We start from the raw sequence: 22,997 nt of genomic DNA, 5'->3' as shown, positions 1-22,997 counted from the left end.
TAAGAAGTTTTCCAAGCCTGACTTGTTGTGGAACTTTTTCAAATCTAAAAATCATGTAATGCCCTTGGGCAAACTGGATACGGTGCTGCCATCTCTAATCTCTGCAAGTGCAACATGTAAACCAGCCCCAGCCCAACAGGGCACACTAAGGAGATTATTTTGGAGAAACTGTAATGACATTGAACAGGAGGTTGCTTAACATCTTGTCCAAGTGAGATTCCCAAGCCTCCTCCGTGATGGCTGCTTGGAGTTCTGTAGGCTAATGAGGGGAACCATCTGTAGTACTTTGCCGCAGATGTGTCCCCCTTATACTGTGCCAATGTCTCCTGAGGAGAGGGTCTGTCGAGGGCTCCAGCATCACTCTGCAAGGGAAGATTGTGCTATTTCACAAACGTGTAATCTAGAGGCCAAACAAATATTTAATTATTCACATATACACATTTTAGTATGCCTTATCTTTTCAAAAGTGAATATCAGAATGAATGTGTGAGTGTCCTTATTTGTAAGTATGTGATTATGTTGTCACATTCAGAGACATCTACCCACACAAGTAAAAATGATATCTTATGGTTATTTCTTTAACTAAAATTCTATGCACTGGTTAGAATGAAAGAAGGATTTGAATCAAATTAAATAATTATTTGCCGATATCACTATTTCAAAGTCATCAGAGCAATCACTAAAGAGAAAAAATATATATTCAGTCATGTTTCCCTTCCTTCCTTCGAATGTGTTCATTTGCCATATAGAGTTACTTTCCAATTTTGTAACATCAAAAAGTGACAAGAAATTAAATTCAAATGATAAATCTTAAAATCTTTATGAGTAAATTTCAAATTAAGATGGAATGACATTTCAAAGCATTTATTTGGTAGCATATGGAAAATTATATAAGGATTATAGTAGGCATCAAAATATTTTAAGGCAACCATTAAACAGTCTTAAAGATAGACCTAATCACAAACTCGGCACTTAAAGTAGGTACTTACATAGCACAAAGCTGTTTTAAAAGAGTATAAATTATTTTATTTTGCTGTAATTCTCAAAATTTTATGGCAATTCAACTCTATCATTCATGTGTTTCAATTAATCCACTGTCATTGATAGAGCCTTATAAAGTTAATCTGCTTTTTCTAAAAAAAAAAAAAAAAAAGTAGTAACATTCCTTTCAGGTACTGACTTGAAACTCTTATTTAATTGTAGGAGCTTGGCTTCTATATCAAAAGACAAAAGGGACACAGAGGAAACAAGGGCAACTGAAGATTTTTAAGATTTTTAACCAGGGCCTTATTACATATAAAAAGTTATAAGATGATTAAAACCAAGAGGAACATGTCAACATTTTGACTTGGTTGGTAACAAGATTAACTGAATTTTTTATATCAAATATGCAGTTTTTAGTAAAAGTTTAAAATATACTCAAAATAGTAGTCTGCGTAAATTTCAACACCAACACCATGACCAGCTATTTTGCTATCTAATGTCTCACATAGGCAAGATTTTAAATGTTATTTCTCCAACAGCATAGTAATATAAATTAGACTGAGGTAAGACTGTGACAATGTCTTCCTTCCTGAAACCTCCTCTTAAATTAGATCTGCCTTCCAAAACTATTATTACAAGAGTTTTGGTTCAGATTATCCTTATTCTCTATAACTGACATAAATATAGGTATATGAATGACATTTAAAAAGGAAAGTTCTTTATAAACTTCAGCTTGTTTTCATAATAAATTCCACGGGGAATATTAGTAATAATAATGGATTTTAGCAATAAGTAATAGAGTTAAAAACAGCTCCAGCTATTTCGTGAAAGAAATGTCTCAGCTTCAGGTTTTATTTATTAGCATTTGAAGTCCCTCCATAACCCTAGTAAGATCCGCCATGGCTTAATTAAATGAGAAAGACGGCCTGCCAAAGATTCTTTGTTCTTAAAATAAACACTGTATGTTTTCTGTTTTCCTGTAAATCATCACAACCTATTTCTATTTGAGAATAGATAGAGCTCCAAACCTCCATCTACTTTATACCTCCCAAATAAAGTCTCTTTTGCCTGGAAATTTTATATTTTTTTCATAGTGTACCATCTACAAATACCGTCTTAAGAGGTTTCTCCTTTACTAACCATTTGAGAGTTATTCGCAGAGGTGCACCAGTGAGGAGGTAACAGAGCCTGTTACAGCAGAAATATTTGCCACTTAAAAATGAACACAAATTTACACTTACAACATGTCCTCAGTGCTGTGTTTGTGATGAAGTTCCATAGTTATTACGTGTCCTAAGTATATGTTCAAGCATATCTACAAATGAAAAACAAAAGACTAAAAATTCACTGGCAAAAGATTGAGCTGCTCCATCAACATGGCAGGAATATTTCAAATAAATGATCTCTTCTCAAATCCTTTGGAGAAATGATTGCATTTGTCTGGCCTTTCCTCTCCCTGCCCCTGCCCACCGTTTTTCTCTCCTTTCATCTATAATCTCGTCTGCTCCTCTCTGGCCACACTGCAATGATTCCCCCATTATGCTGATGGAAAAAAATGAGGAGGATGAGGGATAAGGGGAGGGGAGAAGACCGACGCCTTCCCGGATTAGAGCGCGACAAGGCGGCTCCCCTTTCCCACCACTAGCTGGCGCCAGAGCCCTAAAGATGCGGTGATATATTGCATCATCTCTTGCTAATTAACAAAGCTGTTTTCGAACTGGTCGTAGTTATGCGAGGAAAACATGAAATGATTTTGACTGTGAACATGTAGTAAAGCAGCAGCAGCATCGAGGGTGACATCTCGATGAAAATAACTCCATCTTACGCCTTTAAGCTTTTGTCTTAAAAAAAAAAATGGCAGGAAAAAAAAGAAAGAAATGCCTCCTTGAAGAATTCGTGGGTTTTTATCTTACCTAAATAATAACCAAAGGGAAGTCTTTTTATCCTCTACAAACTATTCACTGTATATATAAAACTGTAAAACTTTCCGGTTATATAATGCTCTGGTAACCTAAATAAAGTGCCTTTTTTTTATTATGCCTTTAGTCTAAGACAGGAATGCCCGACACGTCAGGGTCACAGGTAAAGCTACTTTACTGCGTTAGCTCCTAATTCACTTTCACACTCCTTCCTCCTAACTAGTTTCAGCTTTCTTCTGACCACGGACGCTCCAAGCTTTTGCTTTTCTCATCCTATCCTTCCCTCTTGTACAAGCAAACACTGTCCTTCCAGATGCTTCCATGGCTGCAGGCTCTGTAGGGAGGAGCCCTCAGCGAGCCAGACAAATGCACAAAACATTGCTCACTTTAGGAAAACATGGCTCCTGGACAAACGAGCAGGAAACAGTGCGTTTAGTTGACGACGTAAATTATCATTATGCAAGTAAGACATACTGAGTTTAGGTCTGGCTAGAATAAAATCCAAGGTGAAAAATTCAAGCACTGTATGCGCTGCCACAGAAAATGTTATTTTTCATTTGGGAAAATTTCCTATATATGTAGCACATTTTTATCATTAGAAAAATAACACACTATTTTGACAAGAGAAAGTACATTCAAACTGCAGTGAAATACTATAATTTTTTAAAGAAATACTTTATAGTTTGACTTGTGAACATATTAAATGGCTGGGAATACTCATTCAAATCACACGCCCTATTACCCACCCCATGCCCTCATTTCCTCTGGGGACTGCAGAGGCCTGGCACTTGGGAAAAGATGGAACTGGCTTCTCTGAGCCTTCTTCTGCCTTTCACAGGCAGAAGAATGTCAAGCTTTCTTTCCTTCACCCTTACCCTAATTCCTCAAAGGAAAAATGCTAAGCTTTATCTTGGGTGGACTTGCTTTACCCTACACTAAAAATAAGATTGAAACTTCTGTTCTGCCTCTATCAGCCAGATTTCTACATGTGGTTTTTCTAAGGCTACTCCTGAACTGATTTTCCCTCAGGATATCAGGGAATCATTCATTACCCTTTAATCTCCAAATAAGATCCCAGAAATGAACCAGGACAGAAAGTAGCCTGGACTGCAAACCAATGTTTGTTTTGATGGCTTTTTGGTTTTCTAGTTGAAATCTCTTTTAGAAACTCTTTTGTAATGACAACTGGGTGACTTTGATCTAGGAGAAATGAAGTTTGAGGGAAGTGTCAAAAATGCTGCATAACAAACAACCAGAAGCTCAATATGTCTGCGGTGTAACGAAAGGTCAGGTTTAATCCTTTGTTATCAGTTGTAATTTTGCTGGGCCCTTTCAAGAGCCATCATGACAGAGAAACTACATTAACCACAGTTTGGTATGCCCTAATGTTCATGCTAACTGCAGTTATCTTTTGTTACTTACTGGCCTTGACCTATAGATGGACTGATCAGGTGCTACTGAAACCTTAGATCGCTCTCTAAAGCCTAGTGCAGGCCTGAGTCATATGCGGTTTAATTCATATTCCACTCAACGTGCCCGTTTTATTTCCAGTGGAAATTGCTCATTTAATTGCACTGTAAGTTTTATGGGGTATGCCCCAGGCTGCGTTCTTTATGCTAGGCATTTCGGTATTTATGGCGTAGCTATATCCAAAACTTCAAACATAAAGTAAAACCAGCAAAATATGCTCTCCTCCAGTTCCATAAATACCTTTCTCCAGTTTCACTATTTTTTCCAATGAGATTAAATGAGTGTGTTAAACCTGTAACACAGACTGTTAGTTGGTGTCTCCAGAGCTGCTTTTGTCCTTCATATTCAAATCCAATATAGCCCCTTTTTCCTGCTTCTGAATGAGACTGCAAAGAGCAAGTATTGTCCTTCTGTGCACGGTCTAGCTCTCCAGGAACAATAAAGATTCCTCTGTTGGTTGTCTGTAGAATTTTTATCTGTGAGAATAACCTGTAAAAGGTTTTGGTGTTTTTTAATGAACTGTGCCCGCTTCTAGGTCACACCTACCCCCACTAAATAAACACTCTGGATTACAGATCGAATGTGTATGTTGCAAAATATAGCTCATTTAAAGAAATAAATATGTCAGCCTTGTACTGCAGATGGCTCCTGTGTTTTGGGGCATGAGCAGACAGACATATGATTTTACCTATAGCAGATCAAAATGCATTCCCATACTACACAAATGCAGAAAGGACTCCACTATGTTTTACTAAACCTACGACTGTTTTTAATCTGCTACTGTTATCCATCCCACTATGTGAAACATACAAAAACATGTTTCCAAGAAATTCCAGAGTTTTAGACAAATGCTTCTTGATAAAAGCCATTAGTGGCTTTTTAGACAGTTTAAGTAGAATGGTACAAACAGAAGCCTCATCATAGGGGTTTCAGAAAAGGAAAACAATAAGACAGTAGGTAGAGAACAACTCATTGGTCTATAGATTTGGAAGGTGTCATAGGGTCAAGTAAAGATGTTTGCCAAATTGAAGGAGGTAAGGACATATTTAGAGCCTCTAAGAAAGATGACAGATCTCAAGGACTAAGATTTGAATGCAGGAACAAAGCAGAATACAAAAAGACTTGAGTTGTGTTTTCAAAAGAATAGGGAACAATTCCTAGACTTAGAAGGAGCTAGAGGTGCTAAGCTGACCTTTAGTAATAGAATTATTAGAGATTTGCCTCCAGTGCAGTAGATGTCAGTGATTCAAGGATGACTGAGGATCTTAAGAAAGATGTGGCTTCTTCCTTCCCAGCAAAGCCACAGGGAGTGATCCCTGCAAATCCACCAGAGTATAAGGTGTGTACCCAGTGACAGCCTTCCTCACAGGACTTAGTTTAAACTTACTTATCACAGCATTGATGTGATCATTCCTATCTCAAGTAGGGTTCAGTGCAGATGCAACTGGCTGAAAACCCAAAATAACAGTGGCTTAGGTAAGATAGAAATTGTAGTCATAGGCCGGGTGCGGTGGCTCAAGCCTGTAATCCCAGCACTTTGGGAGGCCGAGGCGGGTGGATCACGAGGTCAAGAGATCGAGACCATCCTGGTCAACATGGTGAAACCCTGTCTCTACTAAAAATACAAAAAATTAGCTGAGCATGGTGGTGCGTGCCTGTAATCCCAGCTACTCAGGAGGCTGAGGCAGGAGAATTGCCTGAACCCAGGAGGCAGAGGTTGCGGTGAGCCAAGATCGCGCCATTGCACTCCAGCCTGGGTAACAAGAGCGAAACTCCGTCTCAAGAAAAAAAAAAAAAAGAAAGAAATTGTAGTCATTATTGGGATTGTCCACACATTCTGGTTCTCCTGCTTTTAGAGCAAATAGACTACTTGCCTACCTTTTTGGAAGTTACATATGGTATGTGACTTGCATTAGTCAGCAAAATGGCACGTGTCATTTTCAGGTGCAAGCCTTACCAGTATACGATTCACTACATTCCCTTTGTCTTTGTCAGCAATGGTGAAAGCATTGGTTGACATGGACACTGTCAGCCTGGCCTTTCTGAGTAACCACAATGAGCAGAGTCCCCCTGCTGACCAGCAATGGATATATGGTGTGATCAAGAATAAACTTGTGCCAGGCTCGGTGGCTCACACATATAATCCCAGCATTTTGGGAGGCCAAGGCAGGTGGATCACGATGAGGTCAAGAGTTCGAGACCAGCCTGACCAACATGGTGAAACCCCGTCTCTACTAAGAATACAAAAATTAGCCAGGTGTGGTGGCGTACACCTGTAGTCCCAGCTACTCAGGAGACTGAGGCAGGAGAATCACTTGAACCTGTGAGGTGGAGGTTGCTGTGAACTGAGATTGTGCCACTGCAGTCCAGCCTGTGTGATAGAGCGAGACTCCATTTCAAAAAAAAAAAAAGAATAAACTTGTTGTTTTAAGCTGCAGGTTAAATTTCTTTCTCACACATAAGTCTGAGTGGTGGGGCAAGGACTGACACAGTGATTCATGGTTTGAGGGACCCAAAGTCCTCTGTCTTGCTATCCAGCTGTGCGTGGCATGCTCATGATCCATGGTTACAGCACTCAAGCTTTAAGCAGCAGGAAGCAGGAGGCAAAGGGTGTGCTGCCCATCAAGGAAGGCTCCCAGAAGCTCTCTCTTCCACTTGGGTGCCTTTGGCCAGAACTTGGTCCCATGGCAGCACCTAAAGTTGCAAGGGAAAGGGAATCAGGGAAGACTGGGTGAGGCCAGACAAAAATTGTGGGTTATTTGACTACGTAAAGGAATCCAGAGGACTACATTCTGCCTTAATGCTCAAGAACTCCTTTTATAAATGTGGAGATAATGGGATTGCACTGTCCCTCCCCATACTTTATAAAAATACAGAAGTAGTGAGAATATAAATCAATGTGGATGATGGGAGATTGAGGTGAGGCCACCCTAACTAATTTAGTTGTTGTAAGGGGGATTTTTTCTTCCCCAACACCTCTGTTGATAAGAGATTATAAGACAACCATCTTCATTATGACCTTCAACAAGGTTTGAAATTGGACGCTTCGTAATCATTTCATGTTCTTGCTTATCTGGCTACTTTTAAAGAAACACCACAAAATTCAAATCTATATTATCTGCTATCATATCTCATTAACAGCCCCAAAAATACAAGATATAGAGGTAGAACGGCTGACATCATCTAGGAATTACATTTAAGTGAGTTTGGCTGTACATTCACTGTTTCTTGCAAAGACCAGAGCTACAGAAAAATAGATTAATGTGATTAAGTTTAACATTGGGGAATTGTTTCTCCATTGTGTCTGAGCTGAGGCTGGCAGCAGAAATTAGTGCTGCTACCTTTAAAGGGCAGATCATGATTGATCTGGTTCCCAAGGCAGTCGTTGAAAAGACTTGGCGAAACTGGTCATAGCAGAGCTATATTACACTGCAGGAAGAGCCCTACTCTTTTAACAGTTCAAAGCAAAGTGAAAAGCTTTTTGTTTGTTTTAGTTTCTCATCTAAGTTCATTTTTCTTCACCATTCCTTAAATATAATTTTTTTCATCATCAAGAATGTGTCTTAAGCATTTTTGGTGAGCACTGCACATAGGCCAAGAAGGGAATAGAACCTGACTCATCAAGGACTTAGGGTCCAAGATGTGGAAAGGACAAAGGCTGACCGCTGAGTATACCTCAACTTTCGTACCAAAACTTGCCATTAAAATGCAAATCAAAAGAGAGCCTGAGGCAGGGAGTGGCGCAGTGTCACTGTGCTCTCCCTCTCTTTTCCTGGACCTCTGCAGTACCTCTTTGCCTGCTTCCTCCCTTTATTTGTATAGTGGAAAATCTGTTGTTCACTGCTGGGTTTCAAGCACGCCTGGACATGTTTGTCAAACTGGCAGGCAGGCCTTGCACAGGCCCGAGGGGCCCTTGACAATGGACTCAGACTGGATCTGCTACTTAAAGTCAAACATATCCAGACAAGTCTGGCAAGTGAGTAGAGAGTGGGGGAACAGGGTATGTGTGAGATGTGGAAAAACGTCCCAACAAAAAAAACTCACTCTCAGAGAAGAGGGAGAGCTTCAGCTGCGTGACATGAGAACTGATTTATTTTCACCTCTCAAAATCATTCCTTTTTTAAAATTTTTCAGTCCTAGGAAATGGGGTCAGAATCTGCGTACCCAGTGGCATCGTTACTGTTAGACACTTGTAAGATTTGGAATCCGCTCAAAAAACAAGCCTGAAACATGGCTTTGTATACGTAAGGAAAAGATGCTCTGCATCAGAGCTCTGCCCAGGGAGAGACTAGGGCAGGTAACTGCCATCCAAAACTGATCAGCCACTCCTAGAAGCCCTGCTTGAAATTCATGCTGTTAAGACAAGCAACTAGGCCGGGCGTGGTGGCTCACACCCGTAATCCCAGCACTTTGGGAGGCCGAGGTGGGTGGATCACCTGAGGCCAGCAATTCAAGACCAGCCTGGCCAACATGGTGAAACTCTGTCTCTTAAAAAAAAAAAAAAAAAAAAAAAAAAGACAAACGGCCAAAAGTATTTAACTCCTGCATTGACCTAGGCCCCTCTGCTCCCAGCGGCTACCTGGGAAAGATACTCAGAATCAATGAGAAACGGGAAACCAAAGAGCCTACTATGGACCTAATTGTATCCCCTCCAAAATGCACATGTTGAAGGCCAAACCCCCAGTGTGATGGTATTTGGAGAGGTGACCTTTGGGAGGTATTAAATAAAATTTATATAAGGCCATTGCTTTGGACTTGTTGCCAGTAAACTGAGTTCTTTCCCCACTTTGTATTGATCACAAAGGAAGAATGTCGGCTTGGAAAAGGCAATCAGGTTTTATTCACTGGCCAAGACTGCAGAAGGGGAGGCTCTCGCTCTAAATGGCCCTTCTCCCTGAACAATAGCAGTCATGGGTACTTTAGGACTGGGTGTTGGGAGGGTGAGGGATGTTAGCATGTCCAGGCTGGGACTTCAGACACACGGGCTTAATTCAAAAACATACATCTTTATACAATGCATGTACACAAAATGGGAGAGATTTTCTTTTAGGGGAGAGATTTTAACATTATTATGATATGTTGATGATCTGAAGATAACTAGGGATCACTGCTCCAGTGTGTGCTGGTTAGCAGGTCTTATCTCCTTCTGGTGTCTGGCAAGGGGTCAAGAAGCTCTGGCGCCATTCTGGCCTGTCTGGTTTCTTTAAGCAGCTGTGCCTATAAATAAAGCGACTAAAGGAAAATATTTTTTTAAAAAACTTTCCCAGTTATTTCATCAGGACTGCCCTGGTAACAGACCCAAAAGGCCAAACCAAATGGAGTCACTCATGCCACATAATCAAACTAAACTTTAAGGAAGCAAGTGGCCCGGTGCAGTAGCTCACGCCTTTAATCCCAGCACTTTGGGAGGCCAAGGTGGGCGGATCACGAGGACAGGAGATCGAGACCATCATGGCGAACACAGTGAAATCCCATCTCTACTAAAAATACAAAAACTTAAGTCAGGCGTGGTGGCATGTGCCTATAGTCCCAGCCACTCGGGAGGCTGAAGCAGAATTGCTTGAACCTGGGAGGTGGAGTTTGTACCACTATACTCCAGAGTGAAAATAAATAAATAAATAAATAAATAAATAAAGGAGGCAGGTAAAACACCAAACAGAGTGTTATTCTGAAAACAGGAGGTTCACAGCTACCAATAAGAAAGGGCCCAGTCAACCTGAGCTGTCAAGAAAAGGAAGTTCCCTCTACTTTAACCCTTACAAGGAAAGGCAGCCTGATGAAGTAACCTGATGTTAACCATTCCTCTTTCTTAAAAATTATCATTTGGCTGGGCATAGTGACTGACGCCTGTAATCCCAGCATTTTGGGAGGCCGAGGTGGGAGAATCACTTGAGCCCAGGAGTTTGAGACCAGCCTGAGCAACATCATGAAACTCTGTATTATTTTTTTTTAAGTATATTTTAAATTTTTTTAAATTCATTGTTTCCTTGTTCCTACCTTTCAAAATCCAGCTGCTCTGTCACGCTCAGCAGAGTGCCTTTTCTAAATTGTGAGATGAGATGCTCTCTTATTTGTGAATTGCTAACAAAAGGCAATTTCATCTTTAAGCTAAATTTGTTGTAACTTTGTCTTTTGACAGAGGTGATGAGGATTTAGATGATGTCATGATAGTGGGGACTTCCTAATGGATTAGTGCTCTTATGAAGATACAGCAGAGAACTTGCTTCCTCCCCTCCCCACCCCAGCCCCCACGTAAGAGTACAAGGAGAAGGGGCTTTGCACTAGAAAGGAAAAGCGCCCTCACCAGGGGACCAGCTCAGCCCCCTCCTTGATGGCTTGGACATCCCAGCCTCCAGAACTGTGAGAAACAAATTACTATTGTCAAGTCACCCAGTCTGTGGTATTTTGTTATGGCATCCCTAGCTGACTGAGCCAGAACCATACACCTAAAATCCCAACATAGAGATCTCTGGCTAATAGGCCAAAGTATACAATTTAGACTCTAAGTAGGTTCCCTCCCTCCCCTTAAGCCCAAGTCCGGTTTGGGCATCTTTCCTCCCTTACATCAATAGGAGAAGAAGAAAGTAAAAAATAACCAAGCTGTGACCTGAAATCTGACCTGGCAAAGCCTGAGAAAGGCGCCGGGAAGGGTGGGGTGGTAATCTAAGGAAGACTGATTCAATGATTAAACCACCAACACTTTATTATAACATAGTTGAGAGTGAATTCTCAAAATGTGATTTTAGGGAGCCGCTGCAGCAAGCAGGTGAAGAAAATATCAGAAAACCAAAAGTAATGTGGGATAAATCAGTACAGTATTCCAATACCAGAACCCAAAAGGAACAAAAATGTTAGCAGGAACTTATATATTAACATTGCTCTTTGGCCCACAAAATACAGAGTAGTATTATTTTTTCTGGAACGAATCCATTTCTATAATTACTTAACTGACTAATCCAATAAGGCTAAATTTACTAAACTCCAAGTTTATAACCAAGAGTTTTTCTTTCTTCTGATGTATCTTGGAACATTTTAAAGTACTTTTCATTTTATATAGAGTTATTAGAATGCTAGTGGTATGTAATGTAACTGTTATAGTTTCCATAAATAATAAAATTAATGCAATCTCTTAAATAGTAATGTAAAATGATTCATTATTCTTCAAATTATAATATTCACTATGTATGTTAAATTGGAAAAAAAAGAAAATATCCAACTGGAACATGGCTTTCAAACTTTTTTGTATCCATAAAACCTTTTCAAAAGCTACACTGGGCTAGGCGCAGTGGCTCATGCCTGTAATCCCAGGACTTTGGGAGACCAAGGCAGGTGGATCACTTGAGGTCTGGAGTTTGAGACCAGCCTGACCAACATGGTGAAATCCCATCTCTACTAAAAATACAAAAATTAACCTGGCATGGTGGCGCACCCCTGTAATCCCAGATACTCAGGAGGCTGAGGCAGGAGAATCACTTGAACTCAGGAGGCGGAGGTTGCAGTGAGCTGAGATTATGCCACTGCACTCTAGTCTGGGCAACAGAGTAAGACTCTGTCTCAAAAAAAAAAAAAAAAAAAAAAAAAAGCTATGCTTTACACAGACATTCCCTAGAAATACAAGTAAACACAGATCTGCTCCAGGGTTGTGCTGGTAAATCTTTAACAAGGAGGGAACTCCCTAAGAGAAACTAATTTAGAGGTTTGCTGCTTTCTATGGTGTAAATGCTCCCACCATGACCATCAGACAGCGCAGAGCTGGAAAAAGAAGCATACATTCTAGTCCTGTAAGTGGCATACCTCCACACCAACCAGGACCCTCAGAACTCTTTCCCCCGGCTATCTTAATGCCCCAAGGGGCACAGTTTGAAAACATATTGTAAGATAACTTTGTGTAGGGAATCTCTTTGATGACTATCTCTAAAATGCTGCTTATCAATACTTGGAAATCCTGTTTTCCTAGTCTTATGATTTTAACAAAGATCTTGTAAAATGCACAGTAGGAATTTAGTACCCTAACAGATGACTTTTCATGCTCATTTAAATAACCTTTTGACCTTCATGCCATGACATTCCCAATATACACTTTAGACATATTTTTCCCTCAAATTTAATGTTGTATGGAATTCTAAAAAGGGCACATAAACCAATTCTTTGTTGTTGTTGTTTTTGTTTTTAATTTTTTTTTCTTAAAGATGAGGTTTCTCCATGTTGGTCAGGCTGGTCTTGAAATCCCAACCTCAGGTGATCTGCCCACCTCGGCCTCCCAAAGTGCTAGGATTACAGGTGTGAGCCACCGGGCCCGGCTGTTGTTTTGTTTTTGTTTTTGTTTTTTTTAAGATGAAGTCTGTCACCAGACTGGAATACAAGGGCGCCATCTTGGCTCACTGCAACCTCCGACTCCCTGGTTTAAGCGATTTTCTCACCTCAGCCTCCCAAGTAGCTGGGATTACATGCATGCATCACCATGCCCAGCTAATTTTTATATTTTTAGTAGAGGTAGAGTTTCACCATGTTGGCCAAGATGGTCTCGATCTCCTGACCTCGTGATCTGTCCACCTCGGCCTCCCAAAGTGCTGGGATTGCAGGTGTGAGCCACCACACCTGGCCTACATAAACTAATTCTTAGAAATTTGCTTTTAAAATTATATAGGAGCACACAAACATCTTAGTCCCTCCCCTTTTCCTCAGTCTCCTTTCCTTCTCTTTTCCTCTCTCATCTTTCTCCCTTGCTTTCCTTCACTGTCTCTTTCTGAAAGTTATAATAAATTTGGACAAGTTCAGCCTTGTTGAATGAGGAAGCAGAGTGAGTTTCAAGTCTTTACCATCTCCAGCCTTAGAATTGAAAGATGTGGGCCTTTTGACTTGGGGGAGTCTAGAGAGAAGGTCAGAAGCAAGTGACCCTCCTTCCACTGTGTGTGTGTCTGAAAAAGTCCAGGTAGTCAGAATGGTCTGCTGTGGTCACATGACAGACAAATGCCAGTCCGAGAATGCTGAGGAAAACATGACAGTTATGTATGGGAATAATCCTCAGACGGATAAAAGGAGGAGCTGATTAGGAACTCCAGCTTTTGCCACTTCTTGGCAATAGCTATGTTTTCTTCCCTCTTTTTACGTGTTTGCTTTCTTGCTAGCAAATAACCACTCTGTTTGGGTTTTTTTTTTTTTTCTTTTTTTTTTTTTTTGAGACGGAGTTTCGCTCTTGTTACCCATGCTGGAGTGCAATGGCGCGATCTCGGCTCACCGCAACCTCCGCTTCCTGGGTTCAGGCAATTCTCCTGCCTCAGCCTCCTGAGCAGCTGGGATTACAGGCACGCACCACCATGCCCAGCTAATGTTTTGTATTTTTTAGTAGAGACGGGGCTTCACCATGCTGACCAGGATGGTCTCTATCTCTTGACCTCGTGATCCACCCACCTCGGCCTCCCAAAGTGCTGGGATTACAGGCTTGAGCCACCTCGCCCGGCTTTTTTTTTCTTCTTTTCAGGACTCTCTGTAGCAACTTTCCTGGGTTTTTGTTGTTGTTGTTGTTTGTAATACTATAGATTATGCTGTCAGGGAATAGGACATTAACATTTCCTCACATATGCTGTGAATCCACAGTGAAATACTTGCAGGTCAGATAGTGCTAACCAAACTAACCAAAGTAGGAAAGCCCAAACCGCAGAGTTAAGAGCAGAGCCCTCTGCTGTCCTTCCTAGCCTGCAGCCCCAGGCTGCCCTCAGTTTACTAGGTTTGTTTGTTTTTGTGAGAGCAAGGAGCCAAATGATCTATTCTCATTCCAGACAATATTTAAATACCACACCCTGGCCAGGCACAGTGGCTGGCTGGCACCTGTAATCCCAGCACTTTGGGAGGCAGAGGCAGGAGGTCAGGAGTTTGAGACCAGCCTGGCCAACATGGTGAAACTCCATCTTTACCGAAAATACAAAAATTAGCTGGGCATCATGGTGGGCACCTGTAATCCTAGCTATTCAGGAGGCTGAGGCAGCAGAATCGCTTGAATCGAGAAGGCAGAAGTTGCAGTAAGCCGAGATCCACCATTGCACTCCAGCCTGGGCAACAAGAGCAAACCTTCATCTCAAAACAAAACAAAAAAACAATATCACACCCTGCCTTCACCAAGCAGGGACTTCTCTCAGACTGTGGCTTCTGCTTGGGGAGTGGGGAGTGGCACCAGAAAGAGAAGGCAGGCAAGGGAGGAAGCAGAATGTGTCCTCTGCATCAGGCTGGGTATATTGAGGACTTGAGGAGAGGGGCTTCTGAAGTGTTAAAGACTTTCAAGAGGAACGATAGGAGAGGTTCTAGAATGTGCTAATTTAGGAAAGGAGGGTTCCAACAAGGAGCAAGCATAGGAGAGTACAGAGAGCAATTCCAGGGACTAGAGCCCAGGATACACTGGTGATATGCCAGTCAGATGGCTGGGAAAGAGCAGTGTCGATATTGGAAGGCAAATCTGGTGCACTAGAGCTCTCAGGGGAAAGCCCACTTAACCAAGAACAAAAAAGCCAAAAGAGCCAATTCATCCTAAACCTGAGAATAGAAGAATGCTGGAATAACCAGCAGGAGAGACTGCAGGGCTGAAAGAGCTAACATTCACACCACATGCCAGGTGGGATTCTAGACTCTTTCATGTGTTCAATTGTTTATCCACCAGCAACAGCTCTGTGTCATGGGGGTTATTAGCATCCCCATTTAATAGAAGAAAAAACTGAGAAACCAAGGGTACAGCTGGTAACGTAGTCTGAGTGCAAAATCACGTAGCCCATGCGCTTAAGAAGTATCCTATCACATAACCCAAAGAAGCAGCATACAGAACAAATCTGGGAAGAACAAGTTAATGTTTTCTAGTGAATAACATGAGATTGTAGCTTTACAATTTACCTCATCCATCAGTAGATTGTGCTCTGAGATTCTTTCATATATAGCAAAGACACGTGTTCACATGACAGATTCTGAGCACATTGTACAACAACCAAACACACAATGATTTGGCAAATATTTACTCATCACCTCCCTATTCCAGACCTTTGGCTAAACAATAGGAATTTCCAGTTAAGTGCAAGAACTTCGTAGTCACAGATTGTTAATGGAGAATGCAAAATAAATTAAAACCCTAAAGTTTTAGCCAGGCATAGTGGTGCATACCTGTAGTCCCAGCTACTTAGGAGGCTGAGGCACAAGAATCACTTGAACCTCGGAGGTGGAGGTTGCGATGAGCCAAGATTTTGCCACTGCACTTCAGCCTGGGTGACAGAGTGAGACCCTGTCTCAAAACAAAACAAGGCCGGGCGCGGTGGCTCACGCTTGTAATCCCAGCACTTTGGGAGGCCGAGGCGGGTGGATCACGAGGTCAAGAGATCGAGACCATCCTGGCCAACATGGTGAAACCCCGTCTCTACTAAAAATACAAAAAAATTAGCTGGGCATGGTGGCGCACGCCTGTAGTCCCAGCTACTCGGGAGGCTGAGGCAGGAGAATTGCTTGAACCCAGGAGGCGGAGGTTGCAGTGAGCCGAGATCGTGCCATTGCACTCCAGCCTGGGTAACAAGAGCGAAACTCCGTCTCAAAAAAAAAATAAATAAATAAAAATAATAAAAAAATAAAAAAAAAAAAACAAAAAAACAAAGCCGGGCGCGGTGGCTCAAGCCTGTAATCCCAGCACTTTGGGAGGCCGAGACTGGTGGATCACGAGGTCAAGAGATCGAGACCATCCTGGTCAACATGGTGAAACCCCGTCTCTACTAAAAATACAAAAAATTAGCTGGGCATAGTGGCACATGCCTGTAATCCCAGCTACTCAGGAGGCTGAGGCAGGAGAATTGCCTGAACCCAGGAGGCGGAGGTTGCGGTGAGCCGAGATCGCGCCATTGCACTCCAGCCCTGGTAACAAGAGCGAAACTCCGTCTCAAAAAAAAAAAAAAAAAAAAAAAAAAATTCTCGGGTTTAAAAAAAAATACATTAAAACGTTAATTTTAAACACTATCAATTACTAATAACTCATCATGTACCAAAAACTACACATGTAATTGCAATGTTGCTATAATAACCCGACATCTGTTTTAAGATGAAGAAAACTAGACACTGAAAAGTTTAATAAATTAGCTGTAGTCAGAGTAAATAAGTGGCAGAGATTTAAATCTAGGCCCCTTTGATATGAAAATTCATGCTCCCTTGTGGCTCTGTGCTGAAATACGAAAGTCCTATGAAAAGAATGAAAGTCAGTGATAGTGATCTAAAACTCCATGGACTTTCTAAATCATAATCACGATTTTTCTTGTACTTGGAATATGTGAACTTTCACAAAAATTCCATATGCATACTGGGCAGGGAGTGGATTTGGAAGCAGGGGCATTTTGGATCAAAGGCCTGTTAGCTTTGAAGTAGAATCTTTAAAGGAAATATGTTGGGGGTGGGGTAGGTGGGGATGGGCGCGGTGCCTCCCGCCTGTAATCCCAGCACTTTGGGAGCCTGAGGTGGGCGGATCACGAGGTTAAGAGATAGAGGCCATCCTGGCCAACATGGTGAAACCCCATCTCTACTAAAAATACAGAAATTAGCCAGAAGTAGTCCCAGCTACTCGGGAGGCTAAGCCAGAAGAATCTCTTGAACCCAGGAGGTGGAAGTTGCAGTGAGTTGAGATCGCGCCACTGCACTCCAGCCGAGGCGATAGAGCAAGACTCTGTCTCAAAAAAAAAAAAATATATATATATATATATGTGTGTGCATATATATGTGTATATATGTATGTATATATATGTGTGCATATATATGTATATATGTGTGTGTGTATATATATATACACACATAAATATGCGTGTATATATGTATACACACACATACATAATATATATTTAATGATAAAAATATATACATACATTATATATATATATACACACACACACATACATATATTATACATATATGTTTAGTTTAATGGTAAAAAATATTTGGCCTGGGATAAGCGGTTGAACTTCGGGGACGACATCCCCAACACTCTTCCAATTGCGAAGCAGCGCTGAAACAGCATCGAGGAGCGGTGCATCCACCAGGAGAATGAGCTGCACTCCTCCCTCTTGAGGATCCTTGTAGTGCGGCTTGAAAGGGAGCTGGAATAGTGCCAGCGGAACCCCGAGGGTGATGAGCACGACAGCCACGTCTGGGCCCAGCAGGCCTGCACTGAGGCCAAGCATGTGAGGGTGCCCCTTGCCCACATGACAAATATATGGCAGACATGGATGAGCTCTTCTCTCAGGTGGACGAGAAGAGGAAGAATTGCGACATCCCCGACTACCTGTGCAGTAAGATCAGCTTTGAGTTGATGCAGGAGCCATGCATCACGCCCAGTGGCATCACCTATGACCACAAGAACATCGAGGAGCACCTGCAGCGCGTGGGTCATTTTGACCCCATGACCCAGAGCCCCCGACCCAGGAATAGCTAGCTCATCCCCAACCTGGCCATAAAGGAGGTCATTGATGCATTCATCTCTGAGAACCACAGGATGGAGAACTACTGAGGCTCCCCTCCCTGTCCAGCGTCCTGGCCCAGGAGAGCCCTGGGCAGAAGCCCCCAGCCCCTGTATATAGTTTGTGTCCCTGGCCACCCCCCCCCATTTCCCCCAAGTTCTGCTGTTGGGCTCTGGACTGTTCCCCTCTGAGCATAGTTCTTGCTGGGCAGTGATCCTCCCTGTACCCACTTCTGGGCTGGAAAAGCGGGTGAAGGTGGGCTGGACTGAGGCAACTGCCACCACTGTCTGTGTAATAAAATCTGTGAGCATGAAAACAAAAATTGGCCTTTAAATTGCACCTCTTTTGAGGGTATTTAAAGGTAAAGACGTTTTCAGGTCAGACTAAAGGTATGATGGAGATCTTTACCTAATTCCTCACCTAGGGTTGGGCGGGTGGGATGAAGTCCACTTAGTAAAGCCTTTAACTTTCTTTGCACTTCTGTTAGAAAGCTCCCAGGTGGCAAACTGATCTCAATATTCTCTTCCCTTACAGGCTGCTGAAAAAGCCTGGTGCAGTTGAAGTCATGGATCTCCCATTTTGATTCCTGTTTTGGTGGAAATACAAAGTAACCTAAGGCAGGTAAAGGTAGCACTTTCTCCAGAACTATCCTCAAAATTGATGTTTTGTCTCAATACACACACACACACACACACACACACACCCCATGATCCAGTGGATATGTGTAAAGACACTCCAAAAGAATAATTACAGAACAATGTTAACTTAATAAAACACAAGATACATAAATTTAGAAAGGAGGCTTTATTTTTTGTAAAGAATGACAGCCTGCAAAGTGGCCATCCTGCCGGCTGGGAAGCACAGCCTCCAGCAAAGACCAGAGACAAACACTCAGAGGGAGGGAGAGGTAAGACAGGAATTTAAGTTTATTGGGTTGGCCAAACATGCATATTCAATCATTTGTAGGATGAGCTATGAATATTCATGAGAGTTCTGATGCATGCCTATTGAACAAACATGCATGTTACAGATGACACATGTTTACCTTGGGGTGGAGACTTCACATTTAAATATATTACAATTAGGCCCCATGTATCAGAGTTCTTATCAGGACCTAAAGACACTCAAGTTGTGCAGCCTCTGTAAACTCACCTGAACTAGTCCTCAGTTGGTGGCTTTCTTATCAAGAGAAAGTTACTGAGACCGGGGTCCTGTAATCCCTCCCAACACTTTGGAAGGAAGAAGCAGGAACGTTGCTTGAATCCATGCGTTTACAACCAGCCTGGGCAACATAGTGAGACCTCTACAAAAAATAGAAGTTAGCCAGGTGTGGTGGGGTGCATCTGTAGCCCCAGCTACTCAGAAAGCTGAAGTGAAAGGATTGATTGAGCCAGAGAGGTCCAGGGTGCAGTGAGCCCTGATTATGCCACCGCACTCCAGCCTGGGTGACAGAGCAAGACCCTGTCTCACACACAGAAAAAGAGAGAGAGAAAGACTGAGAGAGAGGGGGAAAGTTGCTGAAATTAGTCTGTTATCTAATCTCCAAGCAAAGCTATAATTATGGCTGGTGGGACGGGGTGGGGGAGGGGAGAGCTCAGTTAGTCAGTGCCTGATGGTTGACAAGCTCTAGTGGCTTCAACATTGCTTATCTCAAGGCCAGTGCCTGCTTAGCTGCTAGAGAAAGAAAAACCTGGTTTATTCATAAGTGCATGACTTAACTCTTGCCTCGTCCTGTTTAGAATTTGGTATTTTATTGCCACAAAGAGTTTTTTCTGTCAGTCTTACTGTCTCTATTTTAACGTTAATGCTGGTCACTTGTTGAATCTAAGCTGCAAAAAGGATATAATGACCTCCTGTCCCATCATGGCTGAAAATTCAATTTTTAAGGTTTCTATTGGGCACCCGTGCCAAGAAGGAGTCTATTCAGTTGGTGAAAGGCTTAGAATTTTATTTTTAGTTTACAACTAATATAACAAGAAAAGAGGAACAAAAACTTTGTAATAAGATCTTCAGGCCAGGCATGATAGCTCATGTCTATATTCGCAGCACTTTGGGAGGACGAAGCAGGAGTCTCACTTAAGGCCAGGAGTTCAAGATCAGTCTAGGCAGTGCAGTGAGATGACTTCTCTACAGAAAAAAAAAAAAAAAGAAAAGAAAAAAAGGTATTTATTTATTTATTTGAGACTGTCTTGCTCTGTTGCCCAGGCTGGAGTGCAGTGGCACAATCATAGCTTACTGCAGCCTCAACCTCCCATGCTCAAGTGACCCTCCCACCTCAGCTCCCCAGTAGCTGGGACTACAGATATGCACCATCACACTCCACTATTTTTTTTTACTTTGTACAGAGACAAGGTCTCACTATGTTACCCAAACAGGTCTTGAACTCCTGGGCTCAAGTGATCCACTCATCTATGCCTCCCAAAGGGCTGGGATTACAGGCATGAGCCACAGCACTCGGCCACTGGGAGCTTTTATTTATTTTTGAGATGGAGTCTCACTCTGTTGCCCAGGCTAGAGTGCAGTGGCGCGATCTCAGCTCACTGCAACCTCCACCTCCTGGGTTAAAGCAATTCTCCTACCTCAGCCTCCCAAGTAGCTGGGACTACAGGCGCACGCCACCATGCCCTGCTAATTTTTGTATTTTTAGTAGAAACGGGGTTTCACCATGTTGGCCAGGCTGGTCTTGAACTTCTGACCTCATAATCGGCCCACGTCAGCCTCCCAAAGTGCTAGGATTACAGGCATGAGCCCCCAGCTGGAGCTTTTAAAAGTCCTGATGCTGGCTGGGCGCGGTGGCTCATGCCTGTAATCCCAGCACTTTGGGAGGCTGAGGCAGGCAGATCATCTGAGATCAAGAGTTCGAGACCAGCCTGGCCAACATGGTGAAACCCCCGTCTCTACTAAAAACACAAAAATATTAGCCGGAGGTGGTGGCAGTCACCTGTAATCCCAGCTACTGGGGACGCTAAGGCAGGAGAATTGCTTGAACCCAGGAGGCGGAGGTTGCGGTGAGCCGAGACCTCGACATTGCACTCCAGCCTGGGCAACAAAAGCAAAACTCCATCTCAAAAAAAAAAAAAAAAAAAAGCCCTGATGCCTAGGTCCCACCCACAAAGATTTTGATTTAACTGGTCTGGGGTGTGGCCTGGACATCAGGACTTTTGAAAGCTCCCCAGCTGACTCTAACGTGTAGTCAAGGTTGAAAATCATCATTAATTTTAGTAACATAAGATGTTGTTCGGTTTTCATGTAGCTAAAAATACATGGTGAATTGCTTGTGTCTAGGCAAGCCGGCCCCAGGATTCCTGCCCATCCAGGGGTTGAGAGTCTGGACTATACTCCATTGACTGCATTAGATTAGGTCTCTGTTGGCCATCTCTTTCAGACCCACTAAGGCAACAGGACACACCCTTGGACTGTGGACTTCTGCTGCCCTGCCACGCCCAAGTGTCAGAACTGCTGCTGCCAAGCTGGGGGAAGCCACAGTTTACAGAGACCAGAACAGCTCTCCCACAATCCACTCTATCTCTGAGGTTGTGTGCACACACCTTGCCTGGAACGCTGAGAAGCAGTAACCTTTGACTCCTTTGGAAGGCCAGCCTCCTGGCAGAAAAGTCAAACTTGATCTTAACAATCCTACACTGTAGTGTGGAAAGAGAGGCTGCCTACCCTTACTTCTGAAAATAGAACTATTCTTTTTTTTTAACTTATTTTTTATTTTTTAATTATACTTTAAGTTCTGGGGTACATGTGCAGAACCTGCAGGTTTGTTGATCTTCACACTTCTACATTGTAGTGTGGAAAGACAGGCATATAACTTTTTTTTTTTTTTTTTACTTAATTTTTTTTTTTTATTTTACTGGGGTACATGTGCCAAACGTGCAGGTTTGTTACATAGTTATACATGTGCCATGGTGGTTTGCTGCATCCATCCCCCATCATCTACATTAGGTATTTCTCCTAATGCTATCCCTCCCCAATCCTCCCACACCCTTCTACCCCTCCCCTAGCTTCCCAACCCCCCCCGTGTCCATGTGTTCTCATTGTTCAACACGAACTTATGAGTGAGATTATGCGGTGTTTGGTTTTCTGTTCTTGTGTCAGTTTGCTGAGAATGATGGTTTCAGCTTCATCCATGTCCCTGCAAATGACATGAACTCATCCCTTTTTATGGCTGCATAGTTTTCCATGGTGTATATGTGCCACATTTTCTTTATCCAGTCTATCATTGATGGGCATTTGAGTTGGTTCCAAGTCTTTGCTATTGTAAACAGTGTCACAATAAACAAACATGTGCATGTGTCTTTATAACAGAATGATCTATAATCCTTTGGGTATATATCCAGTAATGGGATTGCTGGGTCAATGGTATTTCTAGTTCTAGATCCTTGAGGAGTCACCACACTGTCTTCCACAATGGTTGAACTAATTTACACTCCCATCAACAGTATAAAAGCATTCCTATTTCTCCACATCCTCTCCAGCATCTGTCATCTCCTGATTTTTTAATTATCGTCATTCTAACTGGAGTCAGATAGTATCTCAATGTGGTTTTGATTTGCATTTCTCTAATGTCCAGTGATGATGAGCTTTTTTTTCATGTTTGTTGGCTGCATAAATGTCTTCTTTTGAAAAGTGTCTGTTCATATCCTTTGCCCAGTTTTTGATGAGTTTTTTTTTTTTTTTCTTGTAAATTTTTTCCAGTTCTTTGTAGATTCTGGATCTTAGCCCTTTATCAGGTGGCTAGATTGCAAAAATTTTTTCCCATTCTGTTGGTTCCCAGTTCACTCTAATGATTGTTTCTTTTGCTGTGCAGAAACTCTGGAGTTTAATTAGGTCCCATTTGTCTATTTTGGCTTTTGTTGCCAATGCTTTTAGTGTTTTAGTCATGAAGTCCTTGCCTATGCCTATGTCCTGAATAGTATTGCCCAGGTTTTCTTCTAGGGTTTTTATGGTGTTAAGTCTTATGTTTAAATCTTTAATCAATCTGAGTTGATTTCTGTATAAGGTGTAAGGAAGGGATCCAGTTTCAGAACTTTTCTATAATGGCTACGGTTCCAAAGTTCAGTCCTTTCAAATATATTTATCATCCCCTTATCCATATGCTTTTGTATTACATCCTAAAAATTTTCAGTAAATTTTTTATCAGGGGAATTTAGTA

General features: G+C 42.2%; 1 pseudogene; it reads left to right on the top strand.

Annotated features, from left to right (window-relative positions):
- The first annotated feature begins 5,386 nt into the window (after positions 1-5,386).
- Positions 5,387-18,009, top strand: LOC116561233 (annotated as a pseudogene).
- The last annotated feature ends 4,988 nt before the right edge of the window (positions 18,010-22,997 follow it).

Source organism: Sapajus apella, unplaced genomic scaffold (assembly GCF_009761245.1).
Source record: "Sapajus apella isolate SASKATOON/1434 unplaced genomic scaffold, GSC_monkey_1.0 scaffold28, whole genome shotgun sequence".
NCBI lineage: Eukaryota > Metazoa > Chordata > Mammalia > Primates > Cebidae > Sapajus > Sapajus apella.
Note: the sequence above shows the minus strand (reverse complement) of the source record. Positions and strands in the feature narration are given on the sequence as shown.